The sequence below is a fragment of the Sapajus apella genome, unplaced genomic scaffold (genome assembly GCF_009761245.1).
Source record: "Sapajus apella isolate SASKATOON/1434 unplaced genomic scaffold, GSC_monkey_1.0 scaffold17, whole genome shotgun sequence".
In the NCBI taxonomy this organism is placed as follows: Eukaryota; Metazoa; Chordata; class Mammalia; order Primates; family Cebidae; genus Sapajus; species Sapajus apella.
In genome coordinates this window covers 12,790,569-12,804,677 of record NW_022436957.1, presented here as the reverse complement: position 1 = coordinate 12,804,677, position 14,109 = coordinate 12,790,569, and the positions used below count along the sequence as shown (strand labels likewise).

At 42.5% G+C, this 14,109-nt stretch overlaps 1 protein-coding gene and 1 non-coding gene across 10 annotated transcripts in view; one reads left to right on the top strand and one right to left on the bottom strand.

Annotated features, from left to right (window-relative positions):
- REPS2 (RALBP1 associated Eps domain containing 2) overlaps positions 1-14,109 on the bottom strand; it is a 221,826-nt gene that overhangs the window by 111,098 nt on the left and 96,619 nt on the right. The gene's annotated exons all lie outside the window — the stretch shown is intronic.
- On the top strand, positions 463-594 carry LOC116556849. The gene has a single exon (XR_004271194.1). It is a non-coding gene; the product is annotated as a small nucleolar RNA SNORA16B/SNORA16A family (small nucleolar RNA).

Sequence of the window (14,109 nt, the reverse complement as noted above, 5' to 3'; positions counted from 1 at the left end):
ATATATATATATATATATATAGAGAGAGAGAGAGAGAGAGAGAGAAAGCAAAAAAGGTCAAAATCCAGTCTGACCACCAAACAACCAAACAGACCACACAACCTTCCAAAATGCTCCCACCAAATTCCAAAGCCATGCCCTAGCAGCACTTCCTGAATGAGTCCAGATGTCTGACCAGGTTCCATTGGTAGAATATAGGGTGAGGGATGTCAGCCTGAACTGGATTGGATTACTGGCCATGACATAATGTGGAGAACTCATAGGAGCACTGCCCTCCAGGTCAGCACTGATAGAAATAGTTGCAGCAAAGGAACCTAAAACCTAGGCATGGGCAGGAGAGACGAACAGACCTATGACTCAAGGATTTGGTGGCAAAGATGGTTCGTGAAGAAGGTGGGATGTGGGTTGGAAGCTCTGTCCCACCACTTCCGAGTGAATGAAGACATAGAAATCTTCATGCTGAGTGGCCCTTATTGCAGCTGCAGCTGCTTCCACATAGTTGCTGTAGTCAAAAAGGAGCCCAGAGTCAGTTTCCTTGACCGTCACCATTCCGTTTGCTATAACTGATCTGTAACATTTTGGGAAAATACAGTTCCATGGAAAAAAGAAATAGAAAAAGAGAAGAAATCTCCAAGCTGGATGTTGGGTCTGCTGCATTCCCGGGTATGACATGGAAGCTGCTGTTCCCCTAAAACATGCCCCTTCCCTCCTGCTCATGAAGCTGCCACGTAACTGTCCCTGTCAACCCATGTGTGCCTCTTTCTCCAATGCCATAGCCATCTGCTTTCTAGTTCCTCTCCCACATTACCTCAGTGTGGCATTAGTGGCCTCTTAGCAGGTCTCAAGTCTACTCTGACAACAGAAATCAGGAATGAACAGAAGGGGGTGATTAACTCCTCTGCTTAAGAGCCTACAGAGATGACCTGCTGCCTAACAAAACGTCCACTCCTGCACCTGGCCTACACAAGCCTCACACCCCAGCCTTCTCTCAGCAGGCTTTCTGACTGTACATGCTCACTCTTCAGGGGTAAGATGTGTGTCTTCTTCCCAGAACACTCTTCCCCTGCTCAAATCCTCCAATGTACCTGCCATGCCCACGGCCATGACAGAGGGCACTGCCTGTTCCCATGCTCTGCTGCGAAGGTGGGCCTGGCAGCCTTGTGTGGGCACCATGACCCAACTCATGCCTGGCGCCACCTGAGCAGGAGTAAGGGTGGGTGGGCACACTGTACACTGCCCTTTGGAATGCTCTGACAAGGGCTTAGGTCACATGCTCATTCCTGGGAATGTGGATAAGAAATATCAAAGCCAATGAGCAGAGAAAGCAGACCCTAAACAGATGCTCAGCAGGGCCGTGGTATAGAGAAAGGGCAGGTGGGGCTTAAAGTTATGAGGGTGCCAGAACCAAGCATCAGCAGAAGCTGGGACATAGGTAGAGAAAGGACACAAAGAAGGAGGGCAAGGAAGGCTGTGACAGCCTAAAGACAAGTGGACAGTAAAGCAAACTTAATGTAACTGGGGCAAGGCCTGTTAACAGCAGAACAAACATGAACAGCCAAGAACTCCCACCCCTACAGACCAGTGGGCCACTCCTTGGCTCTCACTTCTTAGATTCCCATGAAAACCACAACCCCTCTTCCTTTTCAAGAAAACCTAAGTGGGAAAGGAGAGTTCCTACTCCCTAAACCTAGAAAGGCCTTAGGACAAAGGGAGAGGGCATATGAGCGCCATGTAACCCATAGAGTGACCCTTCAACTGGTTTGTACTAAGTGTGCTAGCCTATCCCCCATCTCTTTCCCCTTGCTTCTTTCTGTATGCTTGAAATTGATTTAATAAACCAAGTGATTTGAGCATCTTAAAAAATATGAATCTTGGCTGGGGGTATTGGCTCACACCCATAATCCCAGCACTTTGGGAGGCCAAGACAGGCAGATCACTTGACTCCAGACCAGCTTGGGCAACATGGCAAAACTCCATTTCTACAAAAAAAAAAAAATTAAAAATTGACAGGCATGGTTATATGCACTTGTAGTCCCAGCTACTCAGGAGGCTGAGGTGGGAGAATCACCTGAGCCCAGGAAGTAAAGGCTGCAGTGAGCCATGATCATACCACTGCACTCCAGCCTGGGCATCAGAGCAAGACGCTGTCTCAAAAATATATGTATGAATCTTTATGATAGTCATAGTAAGTATAAAATGTTTGAACATTTAAAGTGTTCATCCTCACCCAGGCTTCAATCTGAAGGGAAAGAGCCATATCAGATACTCCTTTATCCTAACTATCATCCCTGGCAGACACTTCACAGATACTAAAAGATAGTATGAGCTCTACTTGTTGACAGACTTCAGGAAGTTCAGAGATATGTCTTGTATTGCAAGAGATGTGGAAACACTGCTCTATGATGTTCTTTGTGAAAGAAAACCTGTGAGTCTGTTTTCACATTTTAAAGTTGGAGATCTACCAAACGAAGTCCTTGTCTGTCTTCCTGTAGTTCACTTATGGTCTGATCTCCATGGGGGTTCTCAAGTTCCATATCCACTAAATTAGTATTTCAAAGTCAGGTAGGGGCATATGGAAGGATCTGATAACATTCCACACACTATTATGCTGAAATATTCCTAAAGAAAGCTGATCCACTGCAAGAAACAAAATGATTTGAACTTTGCTGTATAAACAGCGACCTGCTCATTCACTCATGCAGCAGATACTTATTGAATGTCAGCAATATCCCAGATACTAGTAAATAGCGATACACTGGTGGGCAGATTCTTTTTCCCAAGAAGCCCAGAGTCCAGTGAGGGAGAAAGGTAAACAGGCAATCTCAAAACAGCAAGGTAAAGTGCTTTAGTAAGACAGGGTGCTCTAGAACTTTGCTACTCAAAGTGTGGTCACCATACCACCCTTATCAACATCACCGGGGGGCCGCTAGAAATAGATTCCCAGGCCCCATCCCACACTCAGTGAGTCAGAAACTCTGAGAGTGGGGCCCAGGAATCTGTGGTTTAACAAGCCCTATCAGTGATTCAAAGCACATTCAAGTTGAAGAAGCAATGCTGTAGGACATGTAGAGCAAGGTAGCCAAAAGGAGCAGCATTTGCAAAGACACCAAAACATGAGAGAAAAACGGCCATCTCCTGAAAGTAGCTCCCTTGGGCTCCAGATAGGTAGGACAGGCTGCCAGTACAGGTTGGATGTTAGTGGTGTTGCCTCAAGATGGTGCAGACAGAAAAAGCAGGACCCAGGTTATGAAGGCTCAGGTACACCAACTTACGGGGTTTAGATTGTTTCTAGAAGACAATAGGGAGCCATAGATAAGTATTAAATGGGGCAATCAAATAATCAGATCTGAGTTACAGAAAGATCACTTCAGTGAGGAGAGTGAACAGGGTAAGACTAAAGGCAAGAAAACCAGTTAAGGCCCTACCTGCAACCCCAGCCAGAGGTAAAGGTTGCTCAGAGCTGGGGAGGGCTATAAGAAGAATAGGAGAGAAAGAAGCCATATGGCCACCACCAGAGGAAGGCCCATTCTGGAAGTGGAATGTAACTCAGCACCTCTTTGTCAGCAGCTAGGGGCCATCTCACCGCAGGACCCAGATGCGTGGACTCATCTCTTCTGAACCAGTCCAACAATCAACCACAACAATCAACACAACTTCTCAGGCAAAGATCTGAAAAGTCAGTCAACTAAGAATGGCTCATTGTGAAGCCTGGAGGCACTGAGAAATGAGGGTGAATAAGCTGTGGAGACTTAGCTTTCCAAGTAGAAGCGAGGACCAGGAAAAGCTTCACTTTTGCATGTACCCTAAAAAGGCCTCCCCCAGTCAACCCCAGCTCCAGTGGTTTTGTTGGCCGAGCAGAGATACTTGCTACTTGGTGCCAATTTTGAGCTCTGCCAGTGTTTTATTTTTTAAATAAAAGGAGGGAGAGAGAAATCTTTCACATCTGTCTGCTTAAGCCACATACATATGGTTCATTATACAGTTTCCCTACACACAGGAGAATTAGATTTGCTTATATTTAAAACATTCAACCCATTGGTTTTGTTTCAAGTGAAATGCAAATATTTGGCACGGCAAGTTATTATCTCTGGGGAAAGCAGACTGTTTATAATGAAAGACTTCAAAAGACTCATTAAAAAGTAATACTATTAATAAAATCCCAAAAGGTGACATTTATCCCCACTAACTATCAAACTATCTTAAAAATCAAGCAAAGCTAAATAATACGAATTGCAAGGAAGCATTGTTGGAGAGAACTTAAGAAGGGTATGTATATTATTTCAATCATAGAACATTTCTGTTTAAAACATAAACCCACCCTAAAGGCATCCTATAACTGCTGTTTTAGAGTCCAGCCATTTCACCTATGGGGGGTAATGATCTTTTAACAGTGTCCTGTTAGTGCCTTAGTAAACAAACCATCTAGAGTAGCAAAAGCTCATACTAAGCCCACAGCGAATATGTGAGGATCCCTCCTCTGCCAAAAATATTTTGGAAATGAGATTACCACAAGGCAATCACTGATTAAAGCATGATCTCATTAGCAAAGATGTGAGAAGACTCGATTACCGTAAAGAAAAGGATGGCTACTGGACTGGTGAAACTACACTATAGCCCAAGTGAATATTACTTTGTCTAAAGAAAGATCATGTGAATTGGTCATGGGGCTGAGAAAAAAGAAGTCATAGAGGCAAGTGGTAGCAGTGCTGATAGGTGGGATTACAACAGACTACTCCAATAATTCATGCTCTACTATCCCTGGTATAGAGGAGTCACTAAGTGGCTGCCCAACCAGCAATGACAGCTTCCAGCCTCCCTTGAAGTTACATGCAGTCATGTGACTGAGCTGTAGCCATTGCAATGTGAGCACCAGTGGCCTGCCCTACTTCCAGGCAGGGCTAGTATCCTGTGGCACTCCTCTACTCTCTTTCTCATGTGCCCACTGAACAGACGATGGCAGAGTGACAGCACAGAAGGAGCTCTGGTGCATGAGTCACCACGCTGAGGACTGCGGCCTGCCAAACTGCTATATGAGTGAGAAACATAGCTACTATGCAAAGTCATTAAAATGTGGGGCATATTTGTTATAGCAGCGGTTTCCCCAATGAATGTATCCCTCAAGCAAGGCCCAAAGGAAAGGAAGATCTGCCCCTCACAGCCACACAGCCAATCCTGGAGATGGAAGCCTGAGACTATCATGGTTTTGCAATTTGACCATGATGAGCCCAAACAACTTTCTAATTCTAATTTGATTGTCTATGCAGAGTATCTATAAGACACAAATGCTGATTCATTTTTACAGCAGTCTTTCTGTGTTTGGGTAATACAGGTTCATCTTTCATGGATATGAAGGAGATTCCTAGTTAAAAAGATAAGACAGCTCGAGTAAAATTGTGGGGAAAGTGTTCAATGAGGAATGAAAAGGAGCTAGAAAAAGAGACAGAGCTCAGCAATTCTGTTTTAACATGAAACCATTCCATATTATGCTCGATCAATCTTGTTTATGCTTTGCCTCTCACCCTACCACATACTATCCCATAAAGCCCATGAGGACAGGAAATTATGCCTACCCTGATTGCTGCTATATCACAAATGACTGGAAAAGTGACTAGCATATAGGAAACACTCAAGAAGTATTTGCTGAATGAGTAAACAAACAAATATTTGAAAAAATTCTCAATCCCAGTCTAGAGACAGAGAAAGGTTAACCTGAGCTCTCTTACACTGACTGAAGCTGGACTGTATATCCATTTACCACATAATATCATCCAACATTATAAAGGCTGCTGAGCCCTCTCCCCTACCTCTGAAGTCAGAGAACTTTTTTAAAGCTTCCTTTTTTCTAGTCTTTATTTCAAAATAATTATAGATTCACAGGAAGTTGCAATTAATAATTTGGTTTTGTCTGTAGAGAAGTTAGTTAAAATTAAATCCCAACAGAGAAATTTTATCTTATCTGTTTCTTCAGGGAAATAAACACACAAAGATGCCTTTAACCACATATTACCAAACTCACTTAGGGATCTAATTTCAATAGTTCAGAGGTTGACTGCCAAACTGTAGGAATCTCTGTGAGCCTAAAGTGCAACACACAGTTGATGCTTACTACAATAAGCTTTACTTTTTTAAAACTATCACTTAGACATAGAAAAATGTTCGGTAACAAGTATTTACTGCTTTGCTAAGTGTCAGGCGCCATAAGTACCTAATGGACACAATCCATTTTCATCTTCACAACCATGCAAGGTAAATCCAGTAATTCCCATTTTGTAGAACAGGAAACTGAGGATTAGGTAAGGGAAATAATTTACCAAGACCACACACCTATGGCAACTGGGTAGAGCCAGAATACAAACTGGGTCCAAAGTATGTATTCTTGATCATCAAGCTCTGTAGTTATCTCTATCTAGTTCATCCATCCCTAAAAATAGAGCATTTCCCTTATAGAAAGAACCTCACTGCAATGCCTAAATCATTGCTGCAATTTTGCAGATTGAGGATCTGAGCTTGACTTATGATTATGCTGTATTTACAACCTCCTCCCCATCATCTAGTTTAGTTTTAGATTTTGGCTGGTGAACTATTAAATTATACTGACAGAGGACCATCTTATTTCTCATATAATTTTTGCATGTAAGCATCTGGTGCATCATCATGAAAGAATCCTAGAGATAGCCCAACAATCCAGGTATTTAATCATTTTACTGTGATTGCAGTATGTGGCGCTAACAGTATTTTGATTAACACAAGAAATGTTCATTAGTAGCCACTGCCTCCAATTCTCTTCTCAGGAGCCAAGATCTGCTGTTCCAGAAGGGTATTTTTCCTTCATGATTATCAGGATTTTGTGCTCTGCTTAGAGGAGAAAGCCAAGAAAAATGAGAAATCAGCAGTAAGGGGAGACTCTGACAAGGCTGCAGACTTCCATTAACAGAGCAATGACGTTCCCACCCTCGTCCTTGCTGGTCAGGCCAAGGCTGCCTGACTCTTCACTATGTTCTCCCCTTCACACTCAAGGCAGCCCGAGTTCAGATGGGAAACAGATGCATCCAGAACTTGGGCCAAATTCAAGAATGGTTTGGAGAATGAGACTACTGACTGGAGGTACAAAAAGAATGCAGGTTCCAGAGGCAGGCAAACTTGGGTTCCAATCTGGCATGTCACTTGCTAACCAGTAAATTAACTTCTGAGCCATCAGCTCCCACCTACAAGGCAGTCACATAGCCCACAAGGCCCTGCATCCCTCTCTGCCTCATCTTCTACCCACTCCAGGCTCTAGCCACAGCTGCCTTCTTTCAGTTCTTCAAATGTATCTGCTTTCCATGTGAAATATGGTAGAGACTGGGTCATTCAATGTCCATTCCACCCTTCAGCATAAGTCCCAGCACTGCACAAGCTGGCTAGCTAAAAACTCCACTGTCAAAACACCTTTGCTGCTACAATTCCAAATAGGACTTAGGTTCCACTTAATAGATACACACATGGAGGACTGATGCAGACCCGAGTTACAGTCAGGGAACAAAGCTTTCATTTGGCTGCCAAGGTTGTGTGTGGTGTGGATCTGGTTGGAGCTGACACTAGGGCAGCAGGTTCCCAATGCTGCAGCTTTCTGATTGTGACAGAGGCAAAGCTCTCTCAGCAGCCCAGCTCTGCTATGGGGTTTTGGAGATTGTTGGAAACTCTGAATAGAGTCTGTATCTTCAGCCCTTCCAGAGACTTAGCAGGCTGTCCAAAATCCCTTATTATAAATCACTATTTGCTTCAACTAGCCAAAGGAGATTCTGGTGTCCATAATTAAGAACCTTGATCAAGATGTGCCCTTTGTCCAGGCTCTTACCTCTACAGGAGACACTCCACTCCTCTCCTCACCTCCCAGCACCATCCTTCCTTTGCCTATTTAACTCCTATTCATCCTTCACAGCTCAGCTCAACAGACACTTTGTTAAAGGAGCCTACTCTCACTTTCTAGCTATAGGCTGAATTCCTCTGCTACATGGCACCATGCCTTTAAGGCCTTTAGGGCAATTGTCAGTTTTCAATTGCACATGCATAGGTGGGATCATTTGATTCAAATCTATCTGCCCCTTTTGACTGCAAGCACCTTGAGGGCAAGAGACTGTATAGTCCTCAGCGTACCCCTGTCACGGTGGCTGACTCATGGAAGCCACTTAAGTATCTCCAAATGGACAAGTGGAAGATGTAATACCTACCTTGTGAGATTGTTGGGAGAACTGAAAAGGGCCAACACAGCACTGGGACCAAAGAGGCACCTTAGTCAGTTGTGACTATTGTTGGGATAGACAACTGGGGGCATAACACTCCCTGATCCCCTGAGATCAAGGGAAAGATTGACAGGCCCAGGGGCTAAAGTGGTGCCAGATGTAAAGAAATCTTCCATATCCACAGCCTGGCATATAACTGAGACCAAAAGGTCCTGGGGAATAAGCCACTATCCTTTCCAGAGTTACAAAGTACTGCCTGGAACCAGGTGTTCAATCCAGTGTTTTCAGCTACATCTGGGAGACTAAATCACCTAAACATCTCTTTTATTGTCGAGAAGTGTGGGTACACAGTGAGCACCTGAGGAATATACTAAGAAACAGGTAGAGGCCAGGCATGGTGGCTCATGCCTGTAATCCTAGTACTTTGGGAGGCCGAGGCAGATGAATCACCTGAGGTCAGGAGTTCAAGACCACCCTCGCCAACATGGTGAAACCCCATCTCTACTAAAAAAGAAAAAAATACAAAAATTAGCCAAGCACAGTAGCACACACCTGTAGTCCCAGCTACTTGGGAGGCTGAGGCAGGAGAATTGCTTGAACCTGGGAGGCAGAGGTTGTAGTGAGCTGAGATCACACCACTGCACTCAGCCTGGGTGACAGAGTAAGACTCCATCTCAAAAATAAATAAATTAAAGAAAAAAGAAACAGGTAGAAAAGATTTATACTGCGAAATAAACTTCAGTATCAGTTGAGATTAAATGTTTCTTTCCTTCCCCAAAAGTTAAGGGCTAGAAAATCAGAAAGAGAACTATAAGCAGGTGAAGAAAATAAGTAAGCAGGAAACTGGAGGCTATAAAAAAATAGGAACTCCTTGTGGCAATAGTGTCTGCTCAGGTATTTGTGGGTTCTTCAGCAGACTCAGTGAAGTAGGACACCTAGAGGACACATTAGCCTTTGACCCCTTAGGAGATGGTGTAAAAGTCCATCTGGGGTCTCAAATAAAATGGGGAATGAATTTGGTGAAAGAAGATCTCAAGAATAAGGCACATACATACCTAGAAAATGCATCAAACTCATTCTTCCTATCTCTCTCTCTCTCACACACACACACACAAACACTCTCACTCACTCACTCTCTCCCTCTATCTACCTTTATCTTGACCTCTATCTCCTCCTCCCTCCCATTTCAGTGAAAGGAACAGAATTCAGCTGTCTCAGCAATGCTGAGAGGTCCACACACACACACAGTGTTGACATTTACCATTTCTAACAATAGAGCACTTTTTTTTAGCCCTAATCTCTACCCATAAACTAAGTAATTCAACTTTATTGTCATGACCTTATAAATCCCCCATTGCAGGCAGGCCTGGGGTTCTCCAGAACTGGGAAGCAGCTGGGGCCATAACCTCCTTCAGGGGTCTCAGGTGCCAGGATCTCCCCTCGACCACTCAGGCAGCAGTCTTCCACACACACTCCAGTATATCTCTGGTCCAAAGGAAAAGACAGACCAGTTTCTGGTTTCATTCCATTAAGAATGACAAACCAAGTAATCAAAACAGCATGGTACTGGTACCAAAACAAAGATATAGACCAATGGAAAAGAACAGAGGCCTCAAAGGCAATGCCACACATCTGCAACCATCTGATCTTTGACAAACCTGACAAAAACAAGCAATGGGGAAAGGATTCCCTGTTTAATAAATGGTTTTGGGAAAACTGGCTAGCAGTGTGCAGAAAGCAGAAACTGGAACCCTTCCTGACACCTTACACTAAAATTAACTCCAGATGGATTAAAGACTTAAACATGAGACCTAACACCATAAAAGCCCTAGAAGAAAACCTAGGCAAAACCATTCAGGACATAGGCATAGGCAAGGACTTCATGACTAAAACACCAAAAGCATTGGCAACAAAAGCCAAAATAGACAAACGGGACCTAATTAAACTCCAGAGTTTCTGTACAGCAAAAGAAACAATCATTAGACTGAACTGGCAACCAACAGAATGGGAAAAAATTTTTACAATCAACCCATCTGACAAAGGGCTAATATCCAGAATCTACAAGAACTAAAACAAATTTACAAGAAAAAAAACAAACAAGCCCATTCAAAAGTGGGCGAAGGACATGAACAGATACTTTTCAAAAGAAGACATATATGAGGCCAACAAACATATGAAAAAATGCTCATCATCACTGATTATTCGAGAAATGCAAATCAAATCCACATTGAGATACCACCTCCCACCATTTAGAATGGCAATCATTAAAAAATCTGGAGACAACAGATGCTGGAGAGGATGTGGAGAAATAGGAACACTTTTACACTGTTGGTGGGAGTGTAAATTAGTTCAACCATTGTGTAAGACAGTGTGGTGCTTCCTCAAGGACCTAGAAATAGAAATTCCATTTGACCCAGCAATCCCATTACTGGGTATATATACAAAGGATTATAAATCCCTCTATTATAAAGACACATGCACATGTATGTTCTTTATGGCACTGTTTACAATAGCAAAGACGTGGAACCAACCCAAATGCCCATCGATGATAGACTGGACAGGGAAAACGTGGCACATATACACCATGGAATACTATGCAGCCATAAAAAATGATGAGTTCGTGTCCTTTGTAGGGACATGAATGAATCTGAAAACCATCATTCTCAGCAAACTGACACAAGGACAGAAAATCAAACACTGAATGTTCTCACTCATAGGCGGGTGTTGAACAATGAGAACACATGGACACAGGGAGGGGAGCATCACACATTGGGGTCTGTTGTGGGGGCACAGGGGAGGGAGGAGGGGTAGGGAGATTGGAGAGGGATAACATGGGAAGAAATGCCAGATGTAGGTGACAGGGGGATGGAGGCAGCAAACCACATTGCCTTGTGTATACCTACGCAACAATCCTGCATGTTCTGCACATGTACCCCAGAACCTAAAGTGCAATAGTATATATATATATATATATATATATATATATATATATATGATGCTAATGAGACATGCCAAATACGAACAAGCGCATATAGCTACTGCACATGTGCATGCAAATGACCACCCAGAACATGCTTAGTAGTAACATTTCTTCCCGCCCCTGTGAATAACCATGTAAGGCTCCCATAAAGGGAGGCTCCCTCATGCTGGTCTTTGCTGTCTCATCCTTACAAGCAGCCAGCCCTGAATCCTCTCTCAGGGTGTACTGTCCATTCTACACCTCACTTTCAAAATATTTTTTCTTTGCAATAAATTGCCCTATGCTGGGAAAAAAAAAAAAAAGAATGACAAACCAATACTCAAAAGAAAAAAGGTCACTAGAAATTAATCAACAGTTCACAGAAAAGGAAATGCAAGCGGCTCATAAACTTAACATATTTCACTTCACTAATAAAGAGATATGCTAATTAAACTACATTGAGCTATCATTTTTCACCTATGAGAGTGGCAAAGATCCATAAATTTGTTAGCACATTGCGTTTGCAAAGGTATGAGAAAATAGACATTTTCATACATTGTTGGCAAATACATAAGCTGCTACACCACCAATTTGAAAGTCATTATCAAAAATTACAAATATAGAGGAATTTTCACCCAATAATTCAATTTCTAGGACTTGGTCCCATATATATCTACAAAACACAGTGATTGCAGGCACGAGATGTCAATTAAAAGGGGCTAGCTAAATGATTTATGCAATATGCAGACAATGAAATACATTTGTTAAAAAACAGAAAGATGAAGGAGTACTTTATGTGCCACTATAGAACATTAATAAAGCTTATTGTTAAAAGTGCTAAATGCAAGCTAGATGTACAGTATGCCACCATATGTGTAAAAAAGTATAACTATGTTTTACATATATTACATATAATTATATATAATACATATTTTCACTTGTAAGATACTCATATACATTATATATGAGTATATATAATGTATTTATATATATATATATAATGTAATTATATATACATTATATATATAAATGCTTTGTATAGAACTATATAAAATAAATGGGTCATATTAGTTGCCCCTGGGATGAGTGGCTTTCGGGAGAAATGGTAGGGACACTTTTGACTGTGCCCTTTTGTATCTTTTGAATGTTTGACATATTTTAAAATCTGTAATTGCTCTGAAGAACAATCATGTTTGAGAGTTCACACACGTTCATATGAACACCCACCAAGTAATGCCTTGGTAAATAATTGTTGAACCCCAAAAGAAGCCAGGTGGGCCTGACCTGCTTTGTAGGTCACATCCCCGAGCTGAGTATTAGGGTAGACAACCAGAGTGGCCAAGACAGTACCCAGTATGCCCCACTTGTTTACCTGCTTCACTCTTCTTCCAAACTCAGATGACCAACTCTCTCATGACTCAACTCTAATCCACTTCATTCAATCTCATCCCAACCCATCAGTCATTCTCACTCCTCCACTCTCCTTAACCTCCTGGCATCCTGGTCCAGTCTACCCATAAAATATCTTTCATGACACAAGAAGTTCTCTCGGTGCTATATCAGCCTCCCAAAAATACTATTTCCTGCTGTTTTCATCAAAGCTCTTAGAATGAACAATTTACTTGTGGTAACTATCAATTATCTTCTGTCTCAGGCCAACATCACAGCCTCAGGAATATTCATTTCTTTCATCATCTTTCACATACTTGCCTTTTCTCTTGGGTTCCAAGAGGCCCCAAGGAGTGGAGATCACCTGCTTCTGGCCATAAGTACCTGCAGTTATATCTAGGGGAGGAGGTACGGCAAGAAACTAAGATGGAGAGAAAGTGAGGGAGGAAAGGGGATAACTAAGTTAAATAAACATTTTCAAGTTACACACTGAAATGAATATGGTGCTGGCTAACAATGCCTAACATACCCTCCCCTACCTGTTCATTAGAAAACCTACAACAGAAATATAGCTAAGCCCTCTGAGGAATGGCAGAGTAATAGAGGTCTCCAAATTATGTCATTTTTTCATCTCTGAACAAGAGTAGTGAGTGTTGAGAATATGTTCTAGAAAACTGTTACTTTCACCCCTCCAAAAAGCAAAGAAAACATCACAGCAGTATCCTGAGGGTTTGAAAAGTGAATGTGTTTTGGTTTTAAATAAAAGATAATTTTTGCCGGGCGCGGTGGCTCAAGCCTGTAATCCCAGCACTGTGGGAGGCCGAGGCGGGTGGATCACGAGGTCAACAGATCGAGACCATCCTGGTCAACATGGTGAAACCCCGTCTCTACTAAAAATACAAAAAATTAGCTGGGCATGGTGGCGTGTGCCTGTAATCCCAGCTACTCAGGAGGCTGGGGCAGGAGAATTGCCTGAACCCGGGAGGCGGAGGTTGCGGTGAGCCGAGATCGCGCCATTGCACTCCAGCCTGGGTAACAAGAGCGAAACTCCGTCTCAAATAAATAAATAAATAAATAAATAAATAAAAGATAATTTTTTCTAGTGTGATCTAGCTGGAAGAATATTTCGTTTGCCAAACCTGTCTCCCTAAAGGCAGGTAAAAATATATTCTGCATGCACACACATTCATATATATGAATACCTGTATTTGCATGTACATGTGCAAAATGCTCCTAGAATGATATAAAAGAAACAGGCAACCCTGGCTGCCTCTGAGATGGGAAACCAATAATGATCAAATGCCTATCCCTCTGGCTGAGTTTCACACATAAACAAGCTGACGAGCAATGGACCTTTTTCTTTTTAAGAACGAAAAAAAGGGAAAGATCGCATGTACAAGAAAATCCCAGAAAACACTTAGGTTTCACGTTCTCAATGGGGAATAAAAGCACAAACAAGGCCGGGCACGGTGGCTCAAGCCTGTAATCCCAGCACTTTGGGAGGCTGAGGCAGGTGGATCACAAGGTCAAGAGATCGAG